Source organism: Acomys minous, assembly GCF_964271855.1.
Source record: "Acomys minous genome assembly, chromosome: 6".
Lineage (NCBI taxonomy): Eukaryota > Metazoa > Chordata > Mammalia > Rodentia > Muridae > Acomys > Acomys minous.
The window spans coordinates 81,542,959-81,564,205 of NC_140487.1; the positions used below are offsets into that span (position 1 = coordinate 81,542,959).

The 21,247-nt window shown below is 41.2% G+C and overlaps 1 protein-coding gene across 1 annotated transcript in view; it reads left to right on the top strand.

Moving 5' to 3' along the window:
- Positions 1–5,448: 5,448 nt before the first annotated feature.
- The window catches only part of PDE4B (phosphodiesterase 4B), a 540,265-nt gene continuing 524,466 nt past the window's right edge, over positions 5,449–21,247 (top strand). Inside the window, exon 1 of the mRNA XM_084786194.1 lies at positions 5,449–5,598. The gene's annotated coding sequence lies outside the window, so the exon portion shown is untranslated. The remainder of the gene's footprint in view (positions 5,599–21,247) is intronic.

Genomic DNA, 21,247 nt, shown 5'->3' on the forward strand with positions numbered 1-21,247 from the left:
TACCAGTTAGGAGATATTTATATCAATATTTATTGATATATTTATATATCAATTTATATTTATTTATATTTAGAAAAGTGTGTTTAAAGGTATAGATTTTTCTGTCTAGTGGGTACTTTTGTGCCCTTATATAATAGTCAAATGCTCTTATTTTAGCTAACAACCGTTAGTGATAAGCAGTGATTGCTGACATGCATTCTCTACACTGCTTTTTGTCCCTAGCGTGTTTTGTTTAAAAGTTCAATTTCTTAGTGTTTAATCTTTATATTGTTACAGATGGTTAGTCTACCACTGATGTGTCAGCCTTAATCAACCTTAAGTCAATCTCAAAAACTCTTCATGAGTCAGACAGGGATCTAACTCAGTCGCCGTTTTCCTTCCTCTCTTAATTGTGTAACTTGCATCATTTCCAAGCTCTAAGAGCCTACACATGATGTCATTCATATTTTTATATTCTTAGTCTTAGGGTAAGATGTATGTTCACTGGTCACCAGTAGTCCTTCAGAGAAAGCTTCCCAAGATATATCCCTTCATGTGCAAAGATTATTCTTTGACTTCCAATGTTTTAAACTGGCTCTTTAGGTCTGGTGAGCAGCTTGGCCTGGCATTGCTCCCTTGAGTCTCTTTCCTTGAGATAGTCTTACATTGTGTCATTGGCACTGGGTTCTGAATATTGTTTTAAAGAAAATTGACTTGATTTATTTTTCCTTACACTTCATCTTTTTTTTTCTTTTTAGCTTCAGGATGTTTCCTTTATGTTCAAAATTTAATAACTTACATGATAAAAGTGAAAATACTCTAAAAATGATAATTTATTAGTACATGTCCTGGATCAATCCTTATGGATCAGTTTTCTCTATTCTATGGTTTTTTTTTTCATTATATAGGCATAAATCTTTTTCCTGTACATTAAAGAGTGAAAGACTTTTTAAAAACTGATTTACCAATAAGGTTTGTTTTCATAGATGTTGGTCATATGTGCTGTGGCTCTGTATTATATTTTTACAGAAGAAGAAAACCATTTCACATCACTTAAAAACCATTTCTGTTCATTTTTATTTAATGTCAGCCATGTGTATATCTGTTTTTACTGTCTTACAGCTTTTTTGTTTTTTCCTAATGTTATTTTTAATTTTTTGATGGTTTCTTTCTTTCCTTCTTCTCCTTCTCCTTTTTCTTCTTCTTTATATAATCTCATTTCATCCTCTTCATCTCTCACCTGAATTTTTATTTAGGGAAGCAGAGAATCATGCAAGGTTTGATGTATCTTACATATTAACATCTATATTGCAAGATGTTCCATACACAAATATTATAGCTTGATTAAAAAAAACCTTCATATACGTAGCTCTGGAAGAATGTTCTCAAGAGACCATTGTTACCTGAGAACTTCAGACCTTATTACTTTACAAATGTATCCACATTCCTTTCTTTTGTCAATGTTTACACACACACACACACACACACACACACACACACACACACACACAAACACACACAAAAGGGGGGAAGGGTGGAGCATGGGACCTACCCTGGAATGTGGTTGATATACCCAGTGTCATTCCACTGGAGGAAACTGATATTCCCTTTCCTAACATGTATCAATTGCAGATATCCCTTCTCAGTGCAGGGATTTTGCAGGTTGGAGTCTGTACAGATCTTGTGCATGCAGGCTCTGTAAGGTCGTATGTGCATCAGTTTTGTTGTAGCAGTGTCTGGAGACACTACTTCCTTAATCACCCACCATCTCTGGCTTTTACAGTCTTTTCGCTTCCTCTTCTGCATGAATTCCCGAGCCCTGAGGAGGAACATTTGAAAAGATATCCCATTTAGTGCTGAGTCCCAAACTCTACCACTGCACATTGTCCAGTTGGAGAAGTCTTTGTTAGTTAGCATGTCCTGCAAGAAGCTTCCCTGATGAGAGTTGAGCAATGCTCTGTTCTATCAGTGTAGCAATACATCGTAAGGAATCATTATATCGCTATGTTTCTTTTATAGAATAATAGTATTAGGGTTTCATCTAGGCTCATGGCCTATCTGGTCTCAGGCTCTCGACTGCTTTAATGGTGTCAGGTATTGGGTCTTGCACATGAAGTGGGCCTTAAATTCAATAAAAATGGTGTTTGGTTGCTCCCATAACATTTGTGCCACTATTGCACCAGTATATGTTGTAGGCAGTCCACTGTTGTAAGTTGGAGGATTTGTAGGTGGGTAAAAATGATGGTGACTTTTTTCCTCTAGTAGTATATAAAGTACCTTCCCACACTATGAACACTACTCAAGGGGAGTGAAGAGTCTAGTTACACAGCAGCTCAATCTCTAGTTTTTATGACATAAGTGTCTTTGTGTCGTCAATGAGAGAGTCTTACCATCAAGTTATACAGAGTAATCATGTGGAAAGTAGCAGCCAGTGGGATGTATGTTGTTGTTATTGTTGTTGGTTTTTTTTGGGGGGGTGACATCTACAGGATCTCTTTGGCCAATGACTCAACATGATATAATTTAGTGTACAAATTTTAATTAAATACTCTTTACATATACATTTATATTATCACATATATACAGTAAACTACCTACAGCAAGAAGAACCACAAAACAATCAGGAACTATATAAATATTTCATTTACAGAGTTTTGTCTATTTGTACTTGGCAGCTTGACAAAAACCTCTTTCCTATCTTGGTGAGTCTAAAATTCTGAATGTAAATCAATATCTATCACATCTCTTCATTATCAACTTAAAACATCTATCTAGACTGAAAAACATCTTAAACCCATAAACAACTGAGCTTCATTGTAAAACTAATCTATCTGGTCTTCAACCCCATCAGAGACTTGAGAAAGAATAAAATTATGTACCTGAGTATACAGGGAGTGCAGGTTAGCAGCTTCGCAAATAAGATGACAGAGATGATTTGCTGCCTGCATAGTCACCCAAAATTCTCTATAACATTTATTCCTGGCACTGGGATGCTTGTTGGTATAAGATGTGTTCTTGATTTATTGCTTACTCCATCATATGGTGACTCTATTTAAATTCCTTACACACACACTGGAAAGCTTCTACAGCAGTAGCTTTCCAAGCACCTGTGGTGTTAGTTGTTCCTCCCAACAGTCTCTCCTTCACCTGAGCTCCCATCCGCTTTTGCTTTTGCTCTCCCTATTCCTGCAAAAGTCAGTCAGGATTGTACTGCCTCTGCGAAACATTTCCTACTTACCCACTGGTAAGTTTTGATGTTTCTTCTGGAACTTTCCTATTGTATCCTGGCATCTGTCTCCTGTCTGTCTCTTTCTTTTTCTTTTAGTGTCAGTTTCTTCTATATTAGCCATAATTATGGAGTGCACTGTTACTTTTTAAATAAAGTCTTTGGAGAAAGTTCTTGAAGCAGAGGCTACAAGGTAACTTTAGTAGTCTCAGCCTGAAAACTCCCACCTTTTGCTACAAATTGTTGAATTACACAAGATCCAGGCACCTCTGCATTTCATACTAATTTCAGCATCTTTGAGAATGGTATTTTTGCTGGCTCAGATTTGCACCTCCTGTCTACCTCTACCTGCCCCTCCTCCCTATCTGCCCCCCATCCGATCCAGTTTTTGAGATTTTTTTTCAATGTTACAACAGATTCTTCATTTCCTGGAACCACGTTTTTTGTTTTGTATTGTATATTTTCCTGTATCTCCTAGTGTTTCATTGGTTGATTTATGCTGCTTTTCCTCAGGATTTTTCCATGCAATTTCGAGCCAAGTGCATCTGCTCTTGGCAACCTTTGAAAGTACTTTGGAGTTTGTGAGTAAAATATGTATAAATTTAAAGAAAACTGTATATAAATCTTTCCCCATTCTCTTTGTCACAACATATAAGTTCCAAGAAAAGACAGCAAAGTTGTTTAAATAGCTGATATCATGATCAGATTGCAGTCTGTTTAATTCTTTTTGTGATGAAAATGGTTTGAACTGGTTTTTTTCTTCTGAAGATGGAATAACCTTGAAAGACAGTAGCTATTAATTTTTTTCAAAATTTTAATATCCAGTGAAGAGGAACATGCTACTCAACTTGGTTCTATTTTTCTTAGATTAAATCGTTTTTAGGCTCTCATCCACTGTGTCTTTGGACAATGATGTCTTCATACTTAATAAGTCTCGCTAATTAATTCTCACTGTAGTTCAGAAAAAGAGACTGTGTCAGAACTGTGACATTGCAGGGTTTGTTGGCTTCTCTCCAGCGGCTCGTTGCCTCAGTGTTATTAACTTTGGGCTCAATTTCAAGGTAATGGATGCAGTAGATGGCGTATGATACAAAGCAAAGATCAGGAAAAGCAAAACAACCGCTGGGCAGTTGGCAGCACTGCAGCTGGAGTGGTCCCTGGCAGGGAGGGTGGCAGGAGACAGCACGCAACAAGAGTTGATCAAGTCTCCTCACCCCTACAGAGTAGGTGCACCTGGTCCTGTGTGGCTTGGGTCCATGGGAAGATATGGGAAGTTACTGTCACTTCCTTGGTGAGCCTTTATGAGCTCTCTTATGCATAGTTAGGAAAGATTCTAAACTTCTTACTCTGTCTCCTTCCCACACGAAAGAAAATCGCCTCCACTTGGGCATCTGTGACATGTTTCATGGTGGATCATTTGGTGTAGTTCATTCTAGCTTTTATGGTTGTTTCTCCAGATGACAAGCTGCTGGGCTGCATATCAGTGTCCTACCATCCTTGTACCCCTAGTCTGGTACCATGTTCTGGGCTTCGTGCCAAATGCCCGGCAAGTCATGGGAATGAACTGAGAAATATGGTAAAGTGTACATGAAAGTCTTTCTGGTGTCCACTTAGCTTCATAGTTCAAGATACAAAGTCATCCCTTCCCTAGCTTCTTCTTTTCCTTGACAGCTACCTTCTCTTACAATTCTGAGTGAAAGGACTGGAGAACTAGGAACACACACACACACACACACACACACACACACACACACACACACACACACACACACTGTTTTCTTAGAGCATAATTAGTAGTTCAGGTTCCCAGGTGCCTGAGCCTGTTGCTGCGTCACATGAATTCCTAAGTTATGGGACCCTCTCCCAGGATGTATTGCTGGACCACCTCCTCAGCAGTGATGTGATCCTTTAGTTCAGGAACACAGAGCTGATCCCTCAGCGAGTTCTTTGTGCAACAGGAGAGCAGTGGGCTACTGCGCTCCCACCGGCTCTGCTCTTTGAGTGATGAGCCAGGTTCTTCCACCCGCCCAACCCGGGAAGGGGGGCGCCCATCCCCCTTCCTTGCAGCCAGGAGATGCGGGAGCCCTTGGTACTGTCTGGGTGGCAGATGAACAGGGAGCCACTGACACATCGCAGGGCCGGCGAGCGGGAACGAGCGCGGGGGCGGGGGCGGCGTGTAGTGGCAGACGGCCGCGGGGATTATGAATGGGGGCGGGGGCGGCGAGTTGAGGTTCCACCCGGGATCGTCCGCACCGGCTGATGGGCACGCAGGGCTGCGCGTAATCCTCCAGCCGCGGTAGAGAGAGGCTGCGGCCAGCGCCGGCTGGCAGTGAGGGATCTTCTGCAAAAGTCTCCTGCGGTTGCGCGAGTGGAGTGCCGGGGAGCTCAGCCAGGTAGGAGGGAGAGGAAAGAAGCCAAGGGCGACCGGCCAGAGGCCCCGGCTGCAGCCGCTCACAGGTGGTGGCCTTGGTGGCTTCAGTGGCCTTGGCATCCAGTCAGGGCGACCGGGTCTCTGGTTGCATGCTGTGTTGGAGCGAGTGGCGCCCGGGAACAGCGGCTCGGGGCTCAATCGGTAGCTGTCTGGGGTCCGGCTGCTCAGGAGAGACACCGGAGCTTCTAGCGCGGGCTGGTGGTCCCACCCGGGTGGCAGCGCTATCCTGAGACCAGGCTGATGATCTTTCGCCTTGAATATCCGAGGTTCGCCCACGGGGCAGCCTAGCGCCGGAGCGCAGCTTGTGGTTGAGGATACCTCACCTCCTGCCGCACCGCAGCGCACCGCACCACATCGCATAGCATCGCAGCCGCACCAACTGCGGGCTCTGGAGCCCAGTGGCCAGGATGGCAGCCTCTGCGGATCCCGGTCCTCTCTGGGAACCAGTCCTCCCACGGGTCCCTTCCCTTGGGCACTCTCAGTCTCTGCCGGTGGATCTCTTGGCCAGTCTCTGGGAAGCAAGCCTAGGGAGCTAAGGGAAATGGCCAGGCAGAAGGATTTCCTGAAGGGAGCCCCTTGGTGGGCAGTGATGAGCTGGTGGTGCCTGGGGAATAACTGCCCAGAGTTTGCCCTGCTGTGGCTGCAGGATGTTCCTGCACACCTAGGTAGCTGGGACTTCAAGCCTCTGCAGAACCAAGGCTCTGCCTAGAACTTTTGGCAAGCTCTAGTGCCTGGGCTGCCTTGAGAAGCTCCAAGACTCGGGAACAGGAGGCCTGCTGACCCTCACCTTACTTTCTTTCTGCTCTCTCTCTTTTCCCTGTTCTGTTTTCCTTTCTTCCCCACACATCACCTTCTATGTGCTACACTGACCCAAAATCTAAGTCCAAGGTATCCACGGTGTTGATCAAGTATGAGGGAGGACTACTTCTTTATCAGGTGTTCATCATCCGCATGACACAGCATGCATGGGGTGATTTTTAAAGCAAGACTGACTTTTCAAAAATTGCATTGCAAGTACCTTAGATTTATATCACATGCGTATGATGTTACTAAACAGAAATGCATTCTGTGCATCCCTGTGTTAGATTTATGAGATATAGCTGTTCTGTATATCATGTGCATCTTTTAAATGTAGCACTTTTCAGCTACAAGTTCTTGGCTACACTGTGAGAAAGGCATAGTAAGTTAAAAATGTATAACTAAAATAATAAAAGTCCACGAAGATTAAGTAGATCATAACTTCCTTTTCTTTTGTTAAATCTCCTGGTTATGGAATAAATTTCAACCTCCCCCCCCACCCCATATGTAGGGATCCTAATATTTTCACGTATGACCTGAGGGGAAAGATCTGGAATGTTTGTGAGCATATATTGCCGAGCAGGTGAAGAAGGCCAACGATTTCGTTTCAGGTAAAGGATATTTGGTTGTGATTCCTGCTCAGGGAACCTGTTATCTTCTGACAGCTCTGAGAAGGAGAAAGCCCTTTAGTGAAAACATGTTTTTTTCCAGTGTAAAATTGGCCTTTTCAGCTCCTTAAATCATCTTCAAATCAATACGTGTAGGATGTAGCAAGGAATGCATTTACTCTAGTTTCTATTATGTTTGGCTTTTATAAACATAATAATGCCAATTTGTAAAATTAAGGGAAAAAAAGCCAAGTATTAAAAGGCATAGAGTTGTTGAGATGTCATGATGGCCAGTAAACAGGTCCATCATCTTTCTCTTTTCCTGATATAGTTGTGAGCTAAACAATTTGCAACGGATCTACTTGTGTTCCTCCTTTGATCGGCCTCTCAGTTTATTTCTAGCTAGGGATATTTTGCCAAGATGAATTAAATTTCTCTAGAGGGTACCTGCTGGCGTATGCTTGTTTACTCTTCTAATAGGGCTGGTTTTGATTGAGAAGCAAGAAATAAATCATACATAGTTTTATGTTCTTGGAATCATTTGTCAAGGTAGAGATACTACTTAATAATGACAGGTGCTCTGCACACGCGTTTGGGAAAGAAGCTTTTGGGTTGGCTTGCAATACATTTAAAATAAAGATTAAAGAGTTCCCAGTTTACTGTTAGTGCTGTATTTGGCCTGTTTTGGCTAGAAAGCGATAAAACAGGTATTGATGGTGAAAGATTTGAATGCTGGTATTCTTTTTTTAATTGCTTAAGCATGAAACTTAACTTTCTGGTCTTTCTAAGAAGCCCAAGCAGCATAGTTTGGGGAAAGCTGTGGGTAGGTTGCAGATTTTCAGGCATGTGGATTCTTCTGAGCACTAAGTGTAAGCACCTTGCAGTAGTTTGGTGGGCAGTGCAATGCGCTGAATCCTTGCCCTGGGAAGGACTTACTGTCTCCGAGAACGTTATTAAGAGAAGACCTTCAGTGGCTGCAAGCCTCAGGGAGTGGTGGGGCTTTAGAGGACGCCGTTGTCCACAGCCACGCATGCGCTACAGCAGCCATATCTCGTGGATAATGGAAGTGGGAATATGGAGATCACCATGTTGGCACAGCTCTCTGGCATCTTTGAAGGTCTGGAGTACCTGATGCGACTTGCACTGCAGTTTGCTTACACCACCCTCTTACAGCTGCTACAACCCGAGCTCTTCCTCACCTGTGTGTAATAAAGCAATATAAGAAAATTGCTTGCTGACTTAATGTCAGAGATGAGTTGCCAAGAAAACTGATCTGTGACAATGTCCCCTGCACATGCTCATTTTACCAGCTTTAACCCATTTGCTCTTTGAGATGTGGCGTCGGTTGGCACAGAAGGACATTTCTGTCATTCCATCCCTCCACGGTTTGTCTTTCCTTCCTAACTTTTGTTTGTAGTCTCTCTATCATCTTTTCTGTTTACTGATTTGACTATTGCATATCCCATTTCTATTTTTAGTGGCTTTAAAAATGTTTTAGACACTTTGTCATTTTGTTTTGTCTGTTTCTTTCTTTTTTTCTTTTTTGAGACAATGCCTCATGTAACTTAGATTGGCTTTGAACTCACTATGTAGGCAAGAGTGACTTTGAACTCATCTCCCTACTCCCTACTCCCAAGCTCTGAGGTTACAGGTATATGCTACCACACCTAGCTTCACACTTTGCTCCCTAGATAAAATAGATGGACATGTCTATTTTCTACAACTACATAAGGACCTCATAATTTTGTAATCTTGGTCACTCCTCATATTTCAAAATTCTTTAGCAAAGTAGTTCTTCTGTATTTTTATACTACATGTCATCTTTATATAATTGGGGCTTTTGATTGTTTTACAGTCAATACTCACTTAACTTGGACCATAACTTCTGCACTTACTGTTGCTCTCTGTGTTTCTCTTCTTCCCTTGGTTTATGTTCCTCAAGATGACAAAAATCTCTGAGTCTCTTTTGCGTGTTTGAAATTGTGTCTTATCCTTATACTGGAGGATGTGAGGGGATCCAGTTGACAACTGCTTTCCTCATCACTTTGAAGATAGTTTCTTTTTTCTAACCACCATTGTTGATAAATTGGCTCCAGGGCTGTGCTTGAGCCATTCTTTGTCCCTGGTGTTTTCCTCTGTCACTGTAGTATGCTTGCCTGTGGGCTGATTTATCTTGTTTCTCTTTGGGCTTTTGAGTGCCTATTTTATCAGAGGATCCCCAAGTTTCTTCATAAGAATGCATAGCATATCTGAGCCTATTTTATCTTTCCTCTGTCCTATTACTGTCTGTGAAGTTTCTACTAGATTCATTTTAGAGTTTCTCTTTTCCTCTGTCATATCTATCACCCATGTATTACTTTCTAATTACAGATATTTGAAAGACCTTTGGGTGGCTGTTGAGAGGCGATCCATAGGTATCTCTGTCCTTATTGATGCCTTATCTATTGATTAAGTTGTCCCTTGAACAGATTTCTTTTCTCAGGGTTAGAAATGCTATTTGATCTTTTTCAGATCTGCTTGCTTCTCCCTAGATATTCTATCCTCTTACTATGGATTCAAATTTGACTTTATTTCTTAAAATTATACGGTAATTATTTTATAAACCCCTTCAGATTGTTCTCAGACTTGACATTCCTCTGGGATTGCTTATCCAGCAGTGATATCTGCCAGAATTTTGGTTGATCACTGTATAGTTTCCATAAAGCGTACCCTTTCTCCATGGAAGATGTAAAGCTGGCATCCACTAATTCTTCCTATTCAAGCTGTAACTACACACTAGACCCTAGACCTTTTTCTTTCCTATTCTGTTAGAAGGCTCTTAAATCTTGTATTATGGTCCTCCTTAAATCTTGCATTATGGTCCTCCTTAAATCTTGCATTGTGGCAGGTAGTTGTTCTCTTTATATTTAGCATGCAGGTTTGGGCCCTTTTTTTTGTGGGACAACAGTTTTAATGACAGTTTAATCCTTCATGGCTTATGGTAGGCACGCTCTGCCCAGTGCACCTGGACGTTGCTCTGGATTCGGCTATAGACACATGATGGGGTGGAGGCCTCCTCCCCAGCACAGGCTGCTTGCTCTCTACAGCCGAGGGAAAGCAGTTTTTAGCCTGTAGGAATAAGGATCATTCCCTTCCCTGAAGCTTGTGTAGCATTCCCAGGTCTGTGCTTTAAGGCTCCTGTTGTTTTTAGCTAGACATAGGAAGAACACCTTTCCTTTTCCATCTATGGCTAGGTTAGGGTCAGGAGGCTGTACACCAGTGTACCCCTCTGAGTCTCGGTGGAACGGCTGTGGCATTCTTTCCAGGATTTACAGTAATGTTTAGTGAGAGAGGCAGCAGGAGATGGATGTGCACTGTCATGTCTGCACTGGAGTATGTGCTTAAATCCTCAGCCACATTATCCACTAATGAAATTGAAAATACTAGCTGGGCTGCTTTTTCCCTGTGTCATGTATTTGTTGCAGAGACATAATCTAAGCCTCACTTTAAAGTTCTTCCTTCAGTTAATTCATATTGCTGAACGGGAGATTGAATTATGAAGCTCCATCCTCTCACTGGAATCCTAGATAAACATCTGTGCATGATCTTTTCTCTGAAATGTTTTTCTCCACATCATCTTTAAGCATTTAGTAACTATTACTTTTAATTTTCTGGCACCTTCGTGGGAAGAGCTAAAAGAACCCCTTATCAGTGGACACTTTAAATCTTAGAAAAATATCATTATTTGCATAAGTACTTGCTGATGTCAAAGGAATTAAAGAAAAGACTCCAGATCCTCTGCCACTGGTTTCCTGGTTCATATCACAGGGCTTGCTCACAGAATCATGGCGTTTTAAAGAGCTGTAACTGATGTCAAAAGTCAACTATTGTTTCATGACTTTAGCAAATGGAGACCTTGAGCTGCTGTAGGGGATCCGAGTGGCTCCAGTTCACTAGCAAATGGGCTTGTTTATTCTGAGCTTTTGCTGTTTTCAAATGTTACCTTTCCTTTCATCAGAGAAGGCTTCTTTTGAGGAGACACTGAGAATGTATACGGAGGTGTGATTTCTTAGTACCCCTTTCTGCTGAGAGAGCACACATCAAAAGGTGATGTTTCTTTTTAGTAATAGGCATATTTTGAAATTTGTGAAACATATGGACCTATTATCTAGAAAAATGAACATAGAGCCTAAACTTGCATCTTATATGAGGATTGATGAATTCCTAAAGACTTCCAGATACAGGCTTTTGTTATCCTCATGTGTTAACTCTGGCTTATCTTTGCTGAGAAGAGCGACTTAGGTTTAACAGCTCATTTTTATTATCACAGCCACTCCTGTGGGCCTGAGGACAGTGGCAATTGCCCTGAGCATACTGCATTGGTATATGGACACTGGAGAATATTTTTTCTGACAGGTTCTTGGGAGCTAGTAGGTGAGAAGGCTGTTGTGGGACTAACAGATGTTCAACCAGACTGACAGTGACAAACACAAACAGGTGATTCAACCCACAGTGCTTGTTTTCTCTTCACCCATATGCATAAGAAGATGCACACACATGGACACACACACACACACACACACACACACACACACACACACACTCCGTAGGACCCCTTGGATAGGTTTCCCCTCCCCACCCATCTTCTCCTGCTTGCTGTCACCCTCTTACCGTACACAGAAGAGTGTCCCTCTGAGACTGTTTTCTAGTACATCAAATGTTAGGAGCTGAAACAGCATAGGGTGATATTGCTGTATTTACTGGAAGCCTTTCTGAGGGAGAAAAGAAAACTCTCTCTGTGTCTTCATTCCATCTGCCTCCGTCCCATGGCGTAGCCCGGTAATTATAACCACAGAACAGTAACTGCTTCTGAGTTCAGAAATTAAGATGTGAGACCGGCAATTGTTAAAGTAGTTCAGATTACTTCTAAGGAGGCTGCCTGCCTGTGCCTAGCAGACATGCCTGTTGACTTATCTATGACTGCTAAATCTCCTCCAGAGATTGGTTTAGCAGTGTCATGATTTGTACCAGAGTGAAAAATTCAATGCATCCAAGGGGAAGACTGTCTAAAATATGATAAAGTGTAGTCCTCCCACTACAATCCCTTATTTGAACTAATATTTTAGAGATTGAAGTTTCGAAGGTGAACCCTGAGGGCCCAAGGTCACTGACCTGAGATATTAGTGATCACCTCTGAGTGTGGGCCCAGGGTCATTGACCTGAGATATTAGTGATCACCTCTGAGTGTGAGCCCAGGGTCACTGACCTGAGATGCTAGTGATCCCCTCTGAGTGTGGGCCCAGGGTCACTGACCTGAGATATTAGTGATCCCCTCTGAGTGTGGGCCCAGGGTCACTGACCTGAGATGCTAGTGATCCCCTCTGAGTGTGGGCCCAGGGTCACTGACCTGAGATATTAGTGATCACCTCTGAGTGTGGGTCCAGGGTCACTGACCTGAGATGCTAGTGATCCCCTCTGAGTGTGGGCCCAGGGTCACTGACCTGAGATGCTAGTGATCCCCTCTGAGTGTGGGTCCAGGGTCACTGACCTGAGATGCCAGTGATCCCCTCTGAGTGTGGGTCCAGGGTCACTGACCTGAGATGCTAGTGATCCCCTCTGAGTGTGGGTCCAGGGTCACTGACCTGAGATGCTAGTGATCCCCTCTGAGTGTGGGTCCAGGGTCACTGACCTGAGATGCTAGTGATCCCCTCTGAGTGTGGGTCCAGGGTCACTGACCTGAGATGCTAGTGATCCCCTCTGAGTGTGGGTCCAGGGTCACTGACCTGAGATGCTAGTGATCCCCTCTGAGTGTGGGTCCAGGGTCACTGACCTAGAATCATACAACCCGCTAAGATTCTTCCTGGTGTTATGATTGTTCAGATTCATGAAAATAATCTGACAAACCACTAGGGGAGTCTTGAAATAGGCTGTGCAATTAAGTATTATTCATGAGAAAACTATCTGGAAAGTTGTTGTTGTTGTAGTTGTTGTTGTTGTTCGAGGCAGGGTTTCTCTGTGTAGCCTTGGCTGTCCTGGACTTGCTTTGTGGACCAGGCTGGCCTTGAACTCACAGTATTTCACCTGCTTCTGCCTCCCTCAGTGATGGGATTAAAGACATGTGCCACCATGCCCGGCTTAGAAAATTATTTTTATGTTTTGAAATTAACACGCTATTTTTATGTGATCCAATGTTTGCAATAAGAGATGTGTGAGCCCATATATCCAACAACATATTATACCATTTTGGGGAAAACATTTAATGCCAACTATGATAATGACAATGGCGGTGATGCTTAAGTAGATGGCATTAGATTTAATTGGCTTGGAAATGTGGCAGTTGGTGTAGATGGACTCATTTGACATTCATTCACCCAAATCCTCTTTCACCTTATTCTAACATCAAAGTTGGAAAGACAGATATTTATTCATTTTCTAGCTTCCCTTGAAGTGGGGAGTGGCTCCAATGGCAAAGATTGGGTGGTCTGAACAAAGGCAGGCATCTGAAGCAGCCATGTATCTCATATTTTTACTCCTTTCCATTAAGCACTGATGACTTTGTTTTGATAGATTAGCAGCAGTCTTGCAACCATTAAACATAGATCCATGTGCTTAGAGTGATGGAGAAAATGTATGAAGCTCAGGTCCTCGATGACGTCTTAGAGAAGAGGTGTCAGCTTAGCCTTGTCTGCCTCCAGACATAATTTTCCATGAGAAAAGCTGAATCTCTTAATGATTTAATCTACTATTTATTAAGTTTTCTATGCCTCCCATACAAACACATTCCCAGCTGGATGTATAAACTAAGATTTTACATTTTATATTTCTGAAGAATAAAATTAATGTCTACAGACCTTCTTAATAACCTATTTTGAATTGCAAAATTTAGCTAATTTGTATAAATAATCTCATCTTGAAAATGTTTAGGTGTGAAAATGTTGGATAATTTGTAAAATTTACATTCCATTGCTTATTTTATAAAGAATAACACAAAAACCTAAGAATTTTTGTTTTATATTACCAAGAAGAGATTTCACATTTTATTCAATGGATGAAACTTTAAGAGGGAAACTCTATTTCTGTAAGTCACACCTCCTACTTAGCTTTAACTTTGGTAAGATGCGGATACAGCTGGAGAATACCAATGAGCCTTGAAAAAATGTGTTCCCCGTTTGGATTAAAAAATGTAAGTCAGGGTTGGCTGCCCTCTTTATAAGTTAAAGTACATTTCCTTCTGACTTCATAGTTTCACAAAACCAAGAATTACTTTAGCAGTACAGGTGGGGGAGCATTAAAAGTTAAGGAAGGGTGTCCATTTGTAGTAAGTGGTAAAGGAGGAAAATCAATTTTTTTCTTTAATTGATGCCACATATAAGTATAGTATTCTGAGGAATAAGACACTGCCCTTGTTATGCACTATTTATTTATGAAACACTGTCCTTTTGTTGTTCTTATTTGTGTCTATGTATTTTGAGTTATTTTTAATAATATATACAATTAATACCTAAGAGCAGATGCTTGCCTTAAGAACGATTAAAACTTTCCGAATTCAAGTGATTTTACTTTGCTATTCACATGCAGAGTATTGGTGAAAATACCCAAAGAATTTGATTACTGTAGGCACTCTACTTAGGAGTTGTTTATTCACACCAAGAAGGGTAATAAATGTTTTTGCTTAATTTTTTCCCATTAAAATGGGCTGAGGCAACAATTCTCATGACACAATTCTCATGTGGGCTATTACAAGACAAATGAAATAATGGATGTGAAGTACATTTGTTTGCTCTGCAGGCTGTTACATAAATCCTACAAATAGCAATATACATGTATAAACAAGATGATGGGTGATAATTTCCAAATGTGAGTTTCATAACTAGGAATTTTGAATGAGGTACTCAGTGTAGGGTTTTCAAGGGTAAGCTGTACAGCAGCACAATGTTACTTTCATGCATTGGGCTCTCGAAGATAATGTCCGTTGTGAAGAAAACAGAACAATGCTTTACTAAATGATACAATATAGCAATAGATTTACCCAGATGTTAGAAGTATTTTTGGTTTCTTAAATGGTTACTAAATGAGAAAACTCTTCTCTGAATATCAACCTTAGTGCCAGATATTGAATATTAAACCTAGAAAGGAGCTTCCAATAGTCATATCAAGTTGTAGGCTTTGAATTTTTCAAACCTATTTTATTTGGGGTTCTTTAATGCTTATACTTCCCTTCCAACCCACCTACCCTACATAGGAGAGAAAAGAGGTTAATAGGAACAGGAGAAGCCGACCTTTTTAGACTCAGTTCCTAACTTCACTGGCATAGTCAGCAGGATTCCAATAGATCAGTTAAACAGCAAACGAGCAATTCATCGAAGGTGACTTCAACCGCAACTGCTGTAACTTGGAGCAGCAGCTGGAACCCAGAGCAGCAGCCAGAACCTGGAACCTGGAAGTGTTCACTGGACTGGTTCTCTCTAGGAGAGTCTTGAAGTGGAGTGATGAACAGCCAAGACCGAAAAGTCCCACCTCTTGTTTTGGGCTCATATGTACATCTCCTCCCAGCATCCATACTAGGATGTTTATCAGTTGGCAAAGGCCATGCTCCTGCAAGAGGCAGTTCTTCTTCTAGTGGACAAACATCACCTGTTGTCTCAAGTCTGTTTTCAGCGGAAAAACACCGCACACCCTCACACAAGTCTGTTTGACATCCCACACTTGGGATCAAAACAAAACCATGTTTACATCCACTACATCAATTACTCTGGGACATCTTTAAAGGAAAAAAGTCTATTGTTACTTATGTATATCTGTGTATGAGTCTGTAGACATAAATGCAGGTTCCCACAGAGGCCAGAAGATGGCATTGCATCCCCTGCAGCCAGAGTTATGAGCTCCCTGAAGTGGGTGCTGGGAACTGGACTTGAATCCTCTGCAAGACCAGTACACGCTCTTAACCACCAAGCCAACTCTCCAGCTCTTAATAGAGCAGTCTTCACATCTAGTAGACATCGGAGATTCAAAGTGCTTAAGGTACTTGACCAGCAAGATCACGGTAAAAGTTGTCCCTCTGGAGGTGGCCAGGAACTAGAAATATAGAAGGGATATCACGTTTCTCTGTGTCTTACTATGTTGAGCAATTTATTGAAAATAAATGTTTCAGTGTGGTTTCCTAAGTAGTAGATGCTAGAGACAGTAGCTAAAATGGAACAAAGCTAGTTAGTTAATGAAAGAAGGTCAAACATTGTAAGTTGGACTGTTCATCTCTCTCTCTCTCTCTCTCTCTCTCTCTCTCTCTCTCTCTCTCTCTCTGTGTGTGTGTGTGTGTGTGTGTGTGTGTGTGTGTGTGTGTGTGTGTGTGTGTGTGTAAAAGTGTATGTGTATGCATGCCTGGGCACATGTGTGTGGAGGTTAAAGGACAATTTCAGGGGTTGGAACTTGTCTTCCACCTTGGGTGTGGTCTCTTTGTTGCTGCTACTACATACACCAAGTCAGCAAGGATTCTTTTTCTCCTTCCCATCTGGCCTGAGGAACGCTTCAATTTTAGGTGTGTGCTAGTGTGTGAAGTTTATGGAAATTCTGGTGATTCAATTTCAGGTCCTCAAGCTTATGTGGCAAGCCCTTGACACATGGAACCGTCTTCTTGGCTTTGATCTCCTTTTGTTGTTTCCTTTCATTCCTATAAATTCAGTGTTTAAATTCCTTGACTTACCTATGAAAATTATGAGGAAATTCAGTGAGATGCTTTGAATGGGAATAGATGTACCATAGGCTAGCCCCACCCTTCATGGTAGCATCTGTAAGTAGAGAAGGAAGAAATCTTACCAGAAGATATGAGAGATAAAGGTGAAAGGTAGAGATTGGGTCTGCCATATTGCACTTGAAATCTACCTTGTCATTCTCTACACGAAGACTTTATATCTATGATGCATCACAGAAACCTTTCTTCTTAATCATGTAACAGTATGAAGTGGTTGATAGTGGGTTGGATGAAGGGCATGGGAGCCCTGGGCTGCCATTTTTGTCTCAGTGCGACCAACTGCCTTTGCTTCTTGCAGTCATTCAGAGACCTGGACTAGAGTAGACACAGTTCTAGCTTCAGGCCACAGATTCTAATGTTATCATGCTCAGCTCTAGTCAAGGGCAAGAATGATGAGGGGATGTGGTAGTCTGTTCCTGAGGGAGGCATGCATCCCTACCACTTAAATCTTACTGTTTCATTGTTTGGGCTTCTTAGTCCTGTGACGAAACTCCCATTGAGAGAATGGCTAGGAGTTTTTCTCTGGCTATACCCAGAGAAGACACAGTGGGTTTGGTGGGCATCTGATACTTTGTTCAGGATAGCCATGGTACAGGTTTCACAACCTCTTATGTCATATCCCTTCTTTTCACATTTCTATACCTTCTTCTTTCTTGGTTTAATCTCCTCTATTGCTGGTTGGCACACAATTCAAATCTGTATAAGAAAGAATGTGTGCAGGGTAGAACATGTGAAATGTTTAACATCTAAAATTGTCTTCCTTTGGCTTTTTTGTCTGATGGGTAGCTTTTCTGGATGTAGAATTTTAGGTGGTCATTAAAATTACTAAATTTTAAGAGGATATTTGTCTTTGTAGCCACTGATAATTTTCTATTTAAAACTTCACCCTTTCAATGTTGTATTAACTTGAAATGCTCAGTATGATCATATTACAAATAGTTTGAAATTTCAAGGCAGTGTGTAGGGATGGGCCATTTCTTAGTGGTTGGAGGGTCTGTGTTTGTTCTTCACAGACTTTTCATGCATTGGCTACTGTGTCAGTTCTCAAGTGAATACTTCCTGCAACTTAACATTAATAATAAAAAACAGGATACAGTTTAATTCCATTGTATCTTCAGTAGCCAAATAGCAGTTGTGACTTGATTATGAAATATAGACATCTGATAGAATAAAAAAGTACCAACAATAAAATATCTTGGAGTGAATAAAATGTTATAATTTTTTCTCTTTCAAAGGCTTCAGTGACTAAATGTCATCCAATCTAATATGCTTTAACTCTCATATTTTATGTATTATATATTATATATATTATGTAATATTTTATGTAATATTATGTATTATTATGACAGTGTTACTGATGAACTGTAATGCTTTCATGCCATTTAGGAAATTAATTTAATTTTATTGATAGAATTTGCTTAAAATTCAGTAAATATGAACTGCTTCCTGTGTGTGTCTCCTGTGAATATATAAATAAAGGACATGGTAAAGTAAATCAGATGAGCTGTTCCTCAACTTTACTCATTGCTCAGAGTTTTAAAATTCACATTCAGATCCTCTGGATACTTTTATTTCCCCATCTCCTATACTTGTCTTACATAGAGTCCCAGTAGGATGTCCTCACATCTATCCCGATCTCCTGGCAAGTGAAGACTTTCATGGGACATGCTTTTTGGGCTAGTATCCAATTATAAGTGAGTATATACCACGTGAGTCTTTCTGCTTCTGGGTTAAATCATTCAGTATGATCTCTTCTAGTTCCATCCATTTGTTCACAAATTTTGGGATTTCCTTTTTTTTTTTTTTAATACCTGAGTAGTATTCCATAGTGTAAATGTACCACAGTTTCTTTATCCATTCTTCAATTGAGGAACATTTAGGCTATTTCCAGGTTCTGTCTATTATGAATAAGGCTGCTAAGAACATGGTTGAGCATATGTCCCTGTTGGGTGGTGGAGATCTTCTGGGTATATTCCAAGGAGTGGAATAACTGGGTCTTGAGGAAGCCCTATTCCCAGTTTTCTGAGAAAGCTCCAGATAGACTTCCAAAATGGTTGTAAAAATTCATATTCCCACCAGCAATGAAGGATGTCCCTCTTTCTCGATATCCTTGCCAGCATGTGGTGTCACTTGAAATTTTGATCTTAGACATTCTGATTGGTGTAAGATGGAATCTCAGAGTTGTTTTGATTTTTATTTCTCTGATAACTAAAGACATTGAGCATTTCTTTAAATGTTTCTCAGCCATTCGATATTCCTCTGTTGAGAATTCTCTGTTTAGTTCTGAGCCCCATTTCTCAATTGGGTTATTTGGTTTGGTGGTATTTAATTTTTTTAGTTCTTTATATATTTCGGATATTAGACCTTTGTCAGATGTAGGGTTGGTGAAGACCTTTTCCCAGTTCATAACTGGTGAATCAGGTCTCAGGGGGGTCTTCTGAAACTATTGCACTAACCAAGGACAATACAAGTAGTAAAGATTGAACCCCTACTCTGATCTAGCCAATGGACAGGACATTCTCCACAATTATATGGAGAGCAGGGACTAACTCTGACATGAACTCTGGTGCCCCATATTTGATGACCTCCCCTTGGTGAGGAGCCCTGGTGGCACTCAAAGAAAGAATAAGCAGGCTACCAAGATGAGACTTGATAGCCTATGATCATAAAGTGGGTGAGGAGGTCCTCCTTGGTCCTGGATCTAGGGGAGGGGAATAGGGTGGGAGTGGGAGGGAGGGAGGAACAGCAGGATACAAGTGATGTGATAACAATTGAGTTGTAATCTGAATAAATTAATTTTTAAAAGTTACCCTTAAAAATTCACATTCAGAATCTCTCTCCTCTCAATTTCAAGCCATCCATACATGTGTTTATTCATGCAGAACCACTTTATGCGCCAGCAAGCATTTCAGTCCTGAAAAGACCCTTAGCAGTTACATTGATTAGGCTTGTTTTGTGGTGTCTGCTTGATGTGCATTGCCACACATGCCTGCTTCTCCACTGCTCCTGTTCTTTCTGCAGGTTATGACTTCTAGTTGTAAAATCACATTCCATGACTATATTTTGCATCTTCTTGCAGCCAAACCAGCATCTATTTTGCAAGTTGTGATGAGTGTGCAAACCAGGTCATTCACAATGTCTGTTATCTGTCTAGTAACAGGTGTAACATGCTATTTTCAGATGTGCCCTGATTTAGAGACATAATAATATGGAAATTATACACGCATTTAGGGCCAAAATTAATTATTTTTTAAATGATTTTTTCACTCCTTTACTATAGGCCTTCATTGCCAGGCTAAGAAGCATTTGAGGTTTCTCAAAGCAAAATACAAATGGCACAAGTCCCCTGGATCCCACTAAAGCCATGAGCATGAGGCAGGAAGTGCACGCCTGCTAGGAAGTAATGAAAACATGAAGAGAGCCTTATTTTTTGACTGAGGCTTCCCTTTTCAGCTACCTCAGTGGTGTGTGCCAGGAAACAGTGGGAATATTTTGTAGCTATCCCTCTGTACAGATTCAGTGACATCGTACATACAGCCCCAAAAACTTGATTTTTCACTCAAAATTCATTACAAATATGGGTTTGTAACAATTCTGTAAACACATTTTGTTTAGCTCATGCTCTGATGACAGTTAATCCACCTGCTCCTGTGTTTAGATTGTCTGGTTTTCTAATACCTTAATACATGCCTTAATGGCAATACTTTTAGTTGCAGAGTTATACATTGTAGAAGGTTTTTTTTTTTTGACACTAAATTTCATTCTAGAAAGATTGTCCCAATTTATTTTCATCAACCATCCCTCATAGTGGTCCTTCCCTCACTTGCTGCTATCCTAGATTTTGTGACTTTGGTCAATTAGAGGAAACACAAATAATATCTTAGCTGTTTTTGGTTTATTTTTGTTGAGTTTGGGATTCTGACATTTTTCTTTATCTGATGTTGTCCGTGGAGTGAGATCCTGTGTGAGGACCGGTGACTTGAACTGCATGGCTTGGAATGGTACCTTGATTGGTGGCAGTGGCCAGCATCTGGCTGCCAGGGGCATGAGTAGTTACAGCTTTGAGGCCTAAGAAGGGCTAGTGAACTCTGTGGCTTATACATTTTAGCCCCACAGACTTCCTTTTTTTAATCTCTTTACCTATGTGTCTGGATGCCTTCCAGGCACTACACGTACTGTCACTTTGACCACTGTATCTGTACTGAGACAAAGCCATAGCTTTCAGAAAGTATGATCCTTACCTGTATCGTAGACTCCTAGGGTGCAACAAACAAAGGCTTAAGTGTTGCTTGTTTCAGGAGATATCAGAGGGAGGACCTTCTAAGCCTGTAGGAGAGTGTGTATATCCAAAGATGCATGGTGTGGGGCACAGAGTGGACATGGGGACTCTACATAACTGTCCATATATGACCAGAGAGACACTTGAAACGTGGACTGAAGTCACATTGGGAATTGAGGGTGCTTGGAATGTGACTTTA